The following is a 14,260-nucleotide window of genomic DNA, read 5'->3' as shown; positions in this document are numbered from 1 at the left end:
AGCAGCGTTCTGTGCTCTGTGTCTCAGTGTGCGCTGGCAGAGAGATGACCTCAGACACTGAATGAAGGAGATAACAGAGGCACGAATCAGAATAGTGGCTGTAATAAGCTTTGGGGGCCACAGGCCCAGTAATTGTGGTGTCCCCTGACCTCTGCCAATAAAACTTAATTGGCAGAAGTGCTGACCGACTAACTGGGCGCTCTTAGATTATCCAGCCCATGAGCTTTCAGGTCGGGTGAATCTTTCAGTGACTGTCTGCAATTGTTGTTTGTGAGAAAGAGAGATAGAGAGAGAAGAGTGTCTGGGACTTGTAGAGCCACATACAATACCTCACTGAGGGCGGCCAGACTCAGCAAGGATCACTATTGCAATCACGTACGCAGATGGCCAATTATTGCGTACCGCACATGCGTATGAAAGGCAGTGCGGTGCGCGAATGCTTCACCACGATCGCTCGGAGGTCACAGATATCACGCAGAGCAATCGCAGAGTGATTGACAGGCAGAAAGCGTTTGGGGGTGGTAACTGGGGGGTGGTCGGAGAATGCAGGCGTGCCAGTGCCTTTGGACACCATTATAGGGGCGTGTATAAATTAGCCCCTGCAATGCCATAGACAGCCTGAGTGATCACTGCGTACAGGAGAGTCAGCAATGTATAAGTGAGGGCTGACCGGCTGTAATTGTGTGAGAGGCTCCGATGTACTTCCATGTTACCGATGTTTTGGATGGATTGCAGGGTATTACGGATGTGAGGGAGGGGAAGTGGGCGCCTGCATGTTGTCCGTGCGAGAGCTTTGCAATCGCAATTATTAGCATACTGTCACAGCAGAACTGCGTGCGAGATTGCAGCCGCGATAGCGTCACTGATCCCTGTTGAATCAGGCCCTGAGAGTCCCGTCCAAGTGTGTGCTGTACCTATTTCTTGGAGGGGACATCACATTCTGATTTAGATTTGGTGAGAGGAACCCATTATTACACACAGAATTATTCCTAGTCATCGTCCCCTCCTCTGTGAGCGGCCCCCTGCGTGGGGGGATAGCACGAGCCCTGTATCGTCCCTGCCGCTTCCTATCTATCTTGCTGTGAGAGTGGGGACATTGTGGGCAGGATGTGACTGTGAGTCACTGTGTATTAGGTTATTGGGACATTCTACTAATGTGTGAAGGACGTTGCTACTTTAGTATAGAGATCAGCCAATTAGTAAAAGGGTAATAGCTTCTGTTATTGTAATTTATATGACATATTGTGAATTTATTGAACCAAACCTATATTCTGAAGCAGTGATTCATTGCAGTAATTTTGGATAACTAGAAATAAATCTAGATCAGGCTTTTGCATAAGTTTTGTCTCCCATAGTCGGTGTCTAGTTGGTGAATTCTCGCCTCTCTGCCGGCCGTGGACTGAGGGCCTGATTTCAGCAAGGAATATAATATCAGCCGAATGTAGCGTACTGAGAATGCATTGCAGTGCGTGCGAGCGAACTAGCCATGGAGGTCAGGACTGTGATTGCAGTGACTATGCAGACCCATCACAGAGTGAATGACAGGAAGTGCCGTTTGTGGGTGGTAACGGGGGGTGGTCGGGCGAACGCAGGCGTGCCATGTGTTTGAGCACCGTTGCAGGGGCGTGCATATAATATCCACTGTGATGCCATATGCAGCCTGAGGTCTTATAGCGTGCGCTGAAGTTAGCAGTTTCTGAGTAAGAGTGCGCGTGAGGCTGCGATGGTACTCCATGTTACCGATGGTTTCGCAGTCTTTTTAAACGTTACGAATGTGTGTAAGGTAAGGCGGGCGTCCTTATGTTGTGCTGCGACGGTATAGCGATTGCAATGGATTAGCATACTATCGCAGTTGAACTGGGTGCATAATCGCAATTGCATTCGCAGTTGCGTTCTGTAGTGAGTAAAGCCCTGAGTTAGGAATTGCCGCCAGCTTTCACCTGCACCAGACGATCCGTATTACCTCTGGGGTATTACACCTACACAAACAGTAGTTCCACCATTCAAACGGGCCCTTTTGGCATCTACAAGTATTGTGCTGGGGGGGTGGGGGAGCTTTGCTCAGCTACAGAGGATCGGTGGCCAGACCTTTGGCGCTCCTCACCGTTCAGTCACAGATCACGCTGCCAATCCGCTATTCCACCATATCTCCAAGGTGCTATGTTGTACTGAGATCCGGTGACTGTGGTGGCCACATTTGAAGGTTTACCGTAATATATTTTTACCGTATGGTTTTCCTTCCTCCCCCGTGGTACAGCAGTCCCCATAAAAATTTTTGGGGTTGTGATTTGCCCACATACAGCAAACTCTGTAAAGCTTAACTTTCTGTAACTTGTATCCACAACTCAATGCCATCAATAGATGGCATTGCCAATAGAAGCCTAGGGGCATCTTTTACCCACAATCATTCTTCAGCTCCCTTTATATTTGGCGCAGTTGGTGGCATTTGGTCCCCCAGGTCATAAACCAAGAAGTCTATATATGGCCGGGGCAGCACTTTAACGAAAAGTCCACACACACTGCAATAATCCACATTTTAGTGTATGATACATTCAACCCTGGATGTTTATTGTTTTGTGGAAGGAACGCCTGCCGTTTGGGGCAGCCTCAGTAGTGAGCTTCCGGATCTATTGGGGCTTGCGATGGATGAGACCCTACCACAAGGGTCTCGTCGCAAGCCCGATGGTCACGACCATCGCGACCATCACCTGGCCACTCGCAAAAGCTTAGTGAGCGGAGAGGAGGCCGACACAAAAAAAAAGAATGCCGCCCTAATTCAGAGCGAGCGCTCTGAAAGAGCGTCCGGCTCTGAATCAGGGCCTTAGATCACATTTCATCCTCAGTCTGTCTGATGTTTGGTTTGAATAACGGAGGGCTCGAATGTGCCAGTAGTGACTTAAACCAGGAGGCTGGGCTTTGGCCTGGGTGGTGATCATTGTGTAGGTTCCAACCTATGAAATCCTTAGAGGGAGGAGTAGGGACAGAGCTTATGTAAGGCCAGGCTTACAAGCCTGAGGCCTCTTTCCTGGGAATCATTTGCCCGCCCTCCCGTACCCTAGGGTTCATTGTTTGTTAGCTATAATTTCGGTGGCGGGAAGTACGGCTTATCATCAGCCCGGGTGTAGTGTGTGTGCATTGGGTGTGCTCACCTTCTATCTATTTGTAGAGAAGTACTGTACCACCTCTACGGGGGCAGTACAGCCATCTAAGGATGGGATTGTGTTTGGTAGAAGGTCTATGCTTGATACCCAAGTGCAGAGTTTGACATCCACAGGGCGGACTCCGCCCGCAATGCCGTGTTTTGTTGTTGAGTTTGCATTGTTGGGCTGCTCTGTGTAAGTGCCGTCCTTCCAGCCACCATACAATATTTAAAATAATTAAATTAATTTCTTAATAAATAGCTGACCTGTTTTTAAATCCATTACTGTCTCCGTGTGTTTATTCTTAGATAAGTTTGAAGTGTTTATATTTTATGGCATAATGATCACACACGCTGGGCACACATCAGCCGTTACTAGGTTTAGCACAACTGAACCTTTTGACCATGCCTGAATGCTTTTATTCATTTTGCTGCTGCCACATGATTGGCTGTTTACTAATATATAATGCAGATGTAAAAAATGAAGTGACTACAGAGTTTTTACATGTATTGTTCCTGTGACTGTCTCTGTAGATTTGAAACTCTGTGGGGGAAATGTATCAAGCCTTGGACAGAAATAAAGTAGCAACCAATCAGCATCTAACTGTCATGTAACAGGCTGTGTTTGAAAAATGACAGCTGCAGACTAGTTGGTACTTTCTCTTTATCTAAGCCTTGATACATCTCCCCCACTATGAGGTAAGATTTAATTTTGTTTTAACGTAAATTTTCCTTTAATATTTTACTTTTATAAAATAATGTTTACACGTAAATAAGTAAATGATTATAAAGAACTGTATAAAATTATTTCATAAATTGTTTACAAATTATAGTTTTACACCATTATCCTAAAGAGAAAACTCCCAAATTGTAGAGTGTACCACGTTTCCTGAGACCAGTGTAAGGAAAATATAGTTACCATTTTCTACAGATACAAATGATACTGTGAGGGTTTCTTACAGTTATCTCATTTGTTGCAGAAAGAGAGGATCTGTGTTAGGAGCCTGGATAGTCCTAGGTTGTGCCAGGTTTATAGCTGATTAAATGAAGGACTTTGATTAAAGTTTGATCTAGGGATTAAGCCTGGGTTAAGATCAGTCAGGTCTGTTAAAATGTGTTATTTTTAGAGTTAAGTTTAGGTTAAGGTTTAGGGGTTATAGTTAGGCTTACAGTTTCAGTTAAGGGTTAGGGTTAGGCTAAAATACGCCAAAAAACTGTATGTTGACATTCTGGAGTGCCAAGAGTCAATATGGATCAGTTGATAGATGAGAAGGAGCAGCAACCTAGTACTAGTGCTGTGGCTGCTGCAAGCAATCATGGTAGTACATTAACATCTACTAAAGGTCATCCAGGGGAAACAAAGTTTAAGAAAGTGCACCTGAAGTATAAACAATATTTTGCAATGTTAAATAAAACATCCCCTCTAATAATAAAGGGACAATTTACTGCTGAAAAATGTAATATTGTTAATATTTCATACACCACATACAGGCCATGGCCTTCCTTTACAACTGTAGGTCCTGTTACTAATGCTTCATGAACTAGAATGCCTATTGCGGAAGCCTGGACCAAACATAGTCAGGCTTCTCCTGAAACCTCACATGCCACTTTCTCGCTCTGAGTCTAGAGGTGTCGCCTTTAAAGCAGGCAAATCAGTTCAACAAAGACAAACTAAGGCAGAAGAACAAACTGTGTGTTCACAAACTTCACAAAACCCTGAGGAGAGTCTAAGGGTGTTCACGAGTGCTATGTGTAAGTCTGATATTTCTGACACTGTACTCCTAGAGAAGCCTCCTTCCACCATTGCCACACTCTCTGCTAATGTGAGGATGAGAAGCAGTAAAAGTAAAGATGGTAACATAAAAGTTGAGGATGCTACTGTAAAAGTGCAACAGAAAGACATTTGTACATCTGACATTTGTGCATCTGACACTAATGAGAATGTTAATGATGAGGATGTAGTTTGTGTCAAAATAAGTCAGGCACCAGTGGCAGCAGTTCTTGCCCATGATAAGAAGAAGGTCATTGTCATGCCTGGGCAAAAAAACAAAAAATCCACCTCTTTCATGTGGAATTATCTTTATCAAAAATTCTGATAACATTTGTCAAGCCATATGTAAAATTTGTAAAGCTAAATTAAATAGAGGTAGGGACGTTATCCATCTAGGAACCTCCTCCCTGTTTTGTCACTTTCAGCAAGTTCATGCACACTTGTCTGACCTCCTGGAATGGCCGGGAGGCTCCTGAAAATCGGATAGCACTTCCAGACACCCAGAAAGGTGAACAAGTCCACCGCAGACTGGAGCCAACCAATTCCTGAGTAAACTGGCAATTTGCATTGAATCGTGTCATTGTGGCTCTGCCCCCTGCTTTACAATGATGGTAATCACGGCACCACGGGGTGGGCAGCCAAAAGGTCAGAAAGTATGTAGAGGTGTAATGATGTAGGACATGTGTGGTGTATGGTGAGGGATAAATGATATGAAACTTGTTTGTAGAGGCGTAATGATGTAGGACATGTATGGTCAGCTGTAAATGATATGACACATGCATGTAAAGGTGTAATGATGTAGGACATGTATGGTGAGGTGTAAATGATATGATACATGTATGTAGAGGTGTAATGATGTAGGACATGTATGATGAGGTGTAAATTATATGAAACATGTATGTAGAGGTGTAATGATGTAGGACATGTATGGTGAGGTGTAAATTATATGATACATGTATGTAGAGGTATAATGTTGTAGAACATGTATGGTGAGGTGTAAATGATATGATACATGTATGTAGAGGTGTGATGAGGTAGGACATGTATGGTGAGGTGTAAATATATGACAAATGTATGTAGAGGTATAATGATGTAGGACATGTATGGTGAGGTGTAAATGATATGACACATGTATGTAGAGGTGTAATGATGTAGGACATGTGTGGTGTATGGTGAGGGGTAAATTATATGAAACTTGTATGTAGAGGCGAAATGATGTAGGACATGTAAGGTCAGGTGTAAATGATATGACACATTCATGTAAAGGTGTAATGATGTAGGACATGTATTTTGACATGTAAAAGATATGAGACATGTATGTAGAGATGTAATGATGTAGGACATGTACGGTGAGGTGCAAATGATATGATACATGTATGTAGAGGTGTAATGATGTAGGACATGTATTTTGACATGTAAAAGATATGAGACATGTATGTAGAGATGTAATGATGTAGGACATGTACGGTGAGGTGCAAATGATATGATACATGTATGTAGAGGTGTAATGATGTAGGACATGTATGGTGAGGTGTAAATGATATGATACATGTATGTAGAGGTGTAATGGTGTATGATATGCATGGTGAGGTGTAAATGATATGATACATGTATGTAGAGGTGTAATGTTGTAGGACATGTATGGTGAGGTGTAAATGATATGATACATGTATGTAGAGGTGTGATGAGGTAGGACATGTATGGTGAGGTATAAATGATATGACACATGTATGTAGAGGTGTAATGATGTAGGACATGTATGGTGAGGTGTAAATTATATGACACATGTATGTAGAGGTGTAATGATGTAGGACATGTATGGTGAGGTGTAAATGATATGACACATGTATGTAGAGGTGTAATGATGTAGGACATGTATGGTGAGGTGTAAATGATATGATACATGTATGTAGCTGTGTAATGATATAGGACATGTATGGTGAGCTGTAAATGATATGACACATGTATGTAGAGGTGTACTGATGTAGGACCAGGGTTGCCTACCCTCCCGATTTGGGCGAGAGCCTCCCAATAATTGGGTGCAGCTCCCGCCCCCCCGGAAAGCCAGGCAAGCCTCCCGGCGGCCGCCGATCCCTTCAACATCCACCGCAACTTAGTCCTAGCCCCCGCTGCGAGGGCAGCCAGTGATGCGATTCGCGTCATTTTGGCCCCGCCCCCTGCCTCACAATGCCTGTATTATCGGCATTGTGTAGCGGGGGCGGGGCCAAAATGACGCGATCGCGTGACCCCGCCCCTGTGACGCCTACAAGCGTCAGGCACCCATCCGAACACGCCCCCTTTTTAGGCAACGCCCCAAGCTGCCCTGCCGATCTGGCTGCTCCCTCCCGGAAGGAGCAGCCAGAAAGTCGGCAACTATGTGTAGGACATGTATGGTGAGGTGTAAATGATATGATACAATGTATGTAGAGGTGTAATGGTGTAGGACATGTATGCTGAGGTGTAAATGATATGACACATATATGTAGCTGTGTAATGATATAGGACATGTATGGTGAGGTGTAAATGATATGACATGTATGTAGAGGTGTAATGATGTAGGACAAGTATGGTGAGGTGTAAATGATATGACACTTGTATGTAGAGGTGTAATGATGTAGGACATGTATGGTGAGGTGTCAATGATATGACATGTATGTAGAGGTGTAATGATGTAGGACATGTATGGTGAGGTGTCAATGATATGACATGTATGTAGAGGTGTAATGATATGACATGTATGTAGAGGTGTAATGATATGACATGTATGTAGAGGTGTAATGATGTAGGACATGTACGGTGAGGTGTAAATGATATGACATGTATGTAGAGGTGTAATGATGTAGGACATGTATGTAGAGGTGTAATGATGTAGGACATGTATGGTGAGGTGTAATGATGTAGGACATGTATGGTGAGGTGTAAATGATATGACATGTATGGTGAGGTGTAAATGATATGACATGTATGTAGAGGTGTAATGATGTAGGACATGTATGTAGAGGTGTAATGATGTAGGACATGTATGTAGAGGTGTAATGATGTAGGACATGTATGTAGAGGTGTAATGATGTAGGACATGTATGTAGAGGTGTAATGATGTAGGACATGTACGGTGAGGTGTAAATGATATGACATGTATGTAGAGGTGTAATGATGTAGGACATGTATGGTGAGGTGTATTGATGGAAAGGTTTTTTTTACTTACATATAGGAATTAAAGAGTTTTTCTAACATTTTACAAACTTGTATAAAATCCTATTAAGCACAGTTTAATGCACAGCGAAATATAATTTTGACTTTAATTTGCTGAAAAACACTTTGGCTGGTTCTCATGTTTCCACCTTTATTAAAATATGTAAAAATCAGTCACTTGACACTATGACAAACAGCTAATACAGCGCTATTAGTGCGAGTATTCCGGGCTCAGCACCTGCGTAGCGCAGGGTCAATAGCGCATTACAGTGCAGAACATTTATATTTACCTCAGATTAGTTAATAGTTTAGTCAACAGCTTTTGATGGTTTTTCTGTAAATTGTTCTGTTTGTCTCACACAGGGTTAATACTGCAGTATATTGATGGCTTATGATTGGCTGTCTGCACAGTGCGGGATCCTTGTGTTTGGCTCACACATGGTTAATACTGCAGTGCAATGACTGCCTGTTGTTCAGTTGTCTGTACAGTGCAGCATCCTTGTGCTTGGATCTTGCAGGATTAATACCCTGTGCCAGGACAGTGCGGGGTCCTTGCAGGGTTAATAGCCAATGCATTGGCCCTGTGCCAGGACAGTGCGGGGTCCTTGCAGGGTTAATAGCCAATGCAGTGACCCTGTGCCAGGACAGTGCTTGGATCATGCAGGGTTAATAGCCAATGCATTGGCCCTGTGCCAGGACAGTGCGGGGTCCTTGCAGGATTAATACCCTGTGCCAGGACAGTGCGGGGTCCTTGCAGGGATAATAGCCAATGCAATGACCCTGTGCCAGGACAGTGCTTGGATCATGCAGGGTTAATAGCCAATGCATTGGCCCTGTGCCAGGACAGTGCGGGGTCCTTGCAGGATTAATACCCTGTGCCAGGACAGTGCGGGGTCCTTGCAGGGTTAATAGCCAATGCAATGACCCTGTGCCAGGACAGTGCTTGGATCATGCAGGGTTAATAGCCAATGCATTGGCCCTGTGCCAGGACAGTGCGGGGTCCTTGCAGGGTTAATAGCCAATGCAATGACCCTGTGCCAGGACAGTGCTTGGATCATGCAGGGTTAATAGCCAATGCATTGGCCCTGTGCCAGGACAGTGCGGGGTCCTTGCAGGATTAATACCCTGTGCCAGGACAGTGCGGGGTCCTTGCAGGGTTAATAGCCAATTCAATGACCCTGTGCCAGGACAGTGCTTGGATCATGCAGGGTTAATAGCCAATGCATTGGCCCTGTGCCAGGACAGTGCGGGGTCCTTGCAGGGATAATAGCCAATGCAATGACCCTGTGCCAGGACAGTGTGGGGTCCATGCAGGGTTAATAGCCAATGCATTGGCCCTGTGCCAGGACACTGCGGGGTCCTTGCAGGGTTAATAGCCAATGCATTGGCCCTGTGCCAGGACAGTGCGGTGTCCTTGCAGGGTTAATAGCCAATGCAATGACCCTGTGCCAGGACAGTGCTTGGATCATGCAGGGTTAATAGCCAATGCATTGGCCCTGTGCCAGGACAGTGCGGGGTCCTTGCAGGATTAATACCCTGTGCCAGGACAGTGCGGGGTCCTTGCAGGGATAATAGCCAATGCAATGACCCTGTGCCAGGACAGTGCTTGGATCATGCAGGGTTAATAGCCAATGCATTGGCCCTGTGCCAGGACAGTGCGGGGTCCTTGCAGGATTAATACCCTGTGCCAGGACAGTGCGGGGTCCTTGCAGGGTTAATAGCCAATGCAATGACCCTGTGCCAGGACAGTGCTTGGATCATGCAGGGTTAATAGCCAATGCATTGGCCCTGTGCCAGGACAGTGCGGGGTCCTTGCAGGGTTAATAGCCAATGCAATGACCCTGTGCCAGGACAGTGCTTGGATCATGCAGGGTTAATAGCCAATGCATTGGCCCTGTGCCAGGACAGTGCGGGGTCCTTGCAGGATTAATACCCTGTGCCAGGACAGTGCGGGGTCCTTGCAGGGTTAATAGCCAATGCAATGACCCTGTGCCAGGACAGTGCTTGGATCATGCAGGGTTAATAGCCAATGCATTGGCCCTGTGCCAGGACAGTACGGGGTCCTTGCAGGGATAATAGCCAATGCAATGACCCTGTGCCAGGACAGTGTGGGGTCCATGCAGGGTTAATAGCCAATGCATTGGCCCTGTGCCAGGACACTGCGGGGTCCTTGCAGGGTTAATAGCCAATGCATTGGCCCTGTGCCAGGACAGTGCGGGGTCCTTGCAGGGTTAATAGCCAATGCAATGACCCTGTGCCTGGACAGTGCTTGTATCATGCAGGGTTAATAGCCAATGCATTGGCCCTGTGCCAGGACAGTGCGGGGTCCTTGCAGGGTTAATAGCCAATGCAATGACCCTGTGCCAGGACAGTGCTTGGATCATGCAGGGTTAATAGCCAATGCATTGGCCCTGTGCCAGGACAGTGCGGGGTCCTTGCAGGGTTAATAGCCAATGCAATGACCCTGTGCCAGGACAGTGCTTGGATCATGCAGGGTTAATAGCCAATGCATTGGCCCTGTGCCAGGACAGTGCGGGGTCCTTGCAGGATTAATACCCTGTGCCAGGACAGTGCGGGGTCCTTGCAGGGTTAATAGCCAATGCAATGACCCTGTGCCAGGACAGTGCTTGGATCATGCAGGGTTAATAGCCAATGCATTGGCCCTGTGCCAGGACAGTGCGGGGTCCTTGCAGGGTTAATAGCCAATGCAATGACCCTGTGCCAGGACAGTGCTTGGATCATGCAGGGTTAATAGCCAATGCATTGGCCCTGTGCCAGGACAGTGCGGGGTCCTTGCAGGATTAATACCCTGTGCCAGGACAGTGCGGGGTCCTTGCAGGGTTAATAGCCAATGCAATGACCCTGTGCCAGGACAGTGCTTGGATCATGCAGGGTTAATAGCCAATGCATTGGCCCTGTGCCAGGACAGTGCGGGGTCCTTGCAGGGATAATAGCCAATGCAATGACCCTGTGCCAGGACAGTGTGGGGTCCATGCAGGGTTAATAGCCAATGCATTGGCCCTGTGCCAGGACACTGCGGGGTCCTTGCAGGGTTAATAGCCAATGCATTGGCCCTGTGCCAGGACAGTGCGGGGTCCTTGCAGGGTTAATAGCCAATGCAATGACCCTGTGCCAGGACAGTGCTTGTATCATGCAGGGTTAATAGCCAATGCATTGGCCCTGTGCCAGGACAGTGCGGGGTCCTTGCAGGGTTAATAGCCAATGCAATGACCCTGTGCCAGGACAGTGCTTGGATCATGCAGGGTTAATAGCCAATGCATTGGCCCTGTGCCAGGACAGTGCGGGGTCCTTGCAGGATTAATACCCTGTGCCAGGACAGTGCGGGGTCCTTGCAGGGTTAATAGCCAATGCAATGACCCTGTGCCAGGACAGTGCTTGGATCATGCAGGGTTAATAGCCAATGCATTGGCCCTGTGCCAGGACAGTGCGGGGTCCTTGCAGGGTTAATAGCCAATGCAATGACCCTGTGCCAGGACAGTGCTTGGATCATGCAGGGTTAATAGCCAATGCATTGGCCCTGTGCCAGGACAGTGCGGGGTCCTTGCAGGATTAATACCCTGTGCCAGGACAGTGCGGGGTCCTTGCAGGGTTAATAGCCAATGCAATGACCCTGTGCCAGGACAGTGCTTGGATCATGCAGGGTTAATAGCCAATGCATTGGCACTGTGCCAGGACAGTGCGGGGTCCTTGCAGGGATATTAGCCAATGCAATGACCCTGTGCCAGGACAGTGTGGGGTCCATGCAGGGTTAATAGCCAATGCATTGGCCCTGTGCCAGGACACTGCGGGGTCCTTGCAGGGTTAATAGCCAATGCATTGGCCTTGTGCCAGGACACTGCAGGGTCCTTGCAGGGTTAATAGCCAATGCAATGACCCTGTGCCAGGACAGTGCTTGGATCATGCAGGGTTAATAGCCAATGCATTGGCCCTGTGCCAGGACAGTGCGGGGTCCTTGCAGGGTTAATAGCCAATGCAATGACCCTGTGCCAGGACAGTGCTTGGATTATGCAGGGTTAATAGCCAATGCATTGGCCCTGTGCCAGGACAGTGCGGGGTCCTTGCAGGATTAATACCCTGTGCCAGGACAGTGCGGGGTCCTTGCAGGGTTAATAGCCAATGCAATAACCCTGTGCCAGGACAGTGCTTGGATCATGCAGGGTTAATAGCCAATGCATTGGCTCTGTGCCAGGACAGTGCGGGGTCCTTGCAGGATTAATACCCTGTGCCAGGACAGTGCGGGGTCCTTGCAGGGTTAATAGCCAATGCAATGACCCTGTGCCAGGACAGTGCTTGGATCATGCAGGGTTAATAGCCAATGCATTGGCCCTGTGCCAGGACAGTGCGGGGTCCTTGCAGGGATAATAGCCAATGCAATGACCCTGTGCCAGGACAGTGTGGGGTCCATGCAGGGTTAATAGCCAATGCATTGGCCCTGTGCCAGGACACTGCGGGGTCCTTGCAGGGTTAATAGCCAATGCATTGGCCCTGTGCCAGGACACTGCGGGGTCCTTGCAGGGTTAATAGCCAATGCATTGGCCCTGTCCCAGGACAGTGCGGGGTCCTTGCAGGGTTAATAGCCAATGCAGTGACCCTGTGCCAGGACAGTGCGGGGTCCTTGCAGGGTTAATAGCCAATGCAGTGACCCTGTGCCAGGACAGTGCGGGGTCCTTGCAGGGTTAATAGCCAATGCAGTGACCCTGTGCCAGGACAGTGCGGGGTCCTTGCAGGGTTAATAGCCAATGCAGTGACCCTGTGCCAGGACAGTTTGGGGTTTCTCTGTCTGGCAGGTAGCGGAGAGAACAGTCAGATTCCTGCTAAATTATTTATCATCCTCTTTATCCTTAATAATTCACCATCCTCCACACAGCCAGGAATAAAATAAGGAGCCGCATGAGGCACAGCCAGGAATATAATAAGGAGCCGCATGAGGCACAGCCAGGAATATAATAAGGAGCAGCATGAGGCACAGCCAGGAATAAAATAAGGAGCAGCATGAGGCACAGCCAGGAATAAAATAAGGAGCCGCATGAGGCACAGCCAGGAATAAAATAAGGAGCCGCATGAGGCACAGCCAGGAATAAAATAAGGAGCAGCATGAGGCACAGCCAGGAATAAAATAAGGAGCCGCATGAGGCACAGCCTGGAATATAATAAGGAGCCGCATGAGGCACAGCCAGGAATATAATAAGGAGCCGCAGGAGGCACAGCCAGGAATAAAATAAGGAGCAGCATGAGGCACAGCCAGGAATAAAATAAGGAGCAGCATGAGGCACAGCCAGGAATAAAATAAGGAGCAGCATGAGGCACAGCCAGGAATAAAATAAGGAGCCGCATGAGGCACAGCCAGGAATAAAATAAGGAGCAGCAAGAGGCACAGCCAGGAATAAAATAAGGAGCCGCATGAGGCACAGCCAGGAATATAATAAGGAGCCGCATGAGGCACAGCCAGGAATATAATAAGGAGCAGCATGAGGCACAGCCAGGAATAAAATAAGGAGCAGCATGAGGCACAGCCAGGAATAAAATAAGGAGCCGCATGAGGCACAGCCAGGAATATAATAAGGAGCAGCATGAGGCACAGCCAGGAATAAAATAAGGAGCAGCATGAGGCACAGCCAGGAATATAATAAGGAGCAGCATGAGGCACAGCCAGGAATAAAATAAGGAGCCGCATGAGGCACAGCCAGGAATATAATAAGGAGCAGCATGAGGCACAGCCAGGAATATAATAAGGAGCAGCATGAGGCACAGCCAGGAATAAAATAAGGAGCAGCATGAGGCACAGCCAGGAATATAATAAAGAGCAGCATGAGGCACAGCCAGGAATATAATAAGGAGCCGCATGAGGCACAGCCAGGAATAAAATAAGGAGCAGCATGAGGCACAGCCAGGAATATAATAAGGAGCAGCATGAGGCACAGCCAGGAATATAATAAGGAGCAGCATGAGGCACAGCCAGGAATATAATAAGGAGCCGCATGAGGCACAGCCAGGAATAAAATAAGGAGCAGCATGAGGCACAGCCAGGAATATAATAAGGAGCAGTATGAGGCACAGCCAGGAATAAAATAAGGAGCAGCATGAGGCACAGCCAGGAATATAATATGGAGCAGCATGAGGCACAGCCAGGAATATAA

This window comes from Taudactylus pleione, unplaced genomic scaffold, assembly GCF_031769625.1.
Source record: "Taudactylus pleione unplaced genomic scaffold, aTauple2 ptg001428l, whole genome shotgun sequence".
NCBI classification, from domain to species: Eukaryota; Metazoa; Chordata; class Amphibia; order Anura; family Myobatrachidae; genus Taudactylus; species Taudactylus pleione.
Note: the sequence above shows the minus strand (reverse complement) of the source record.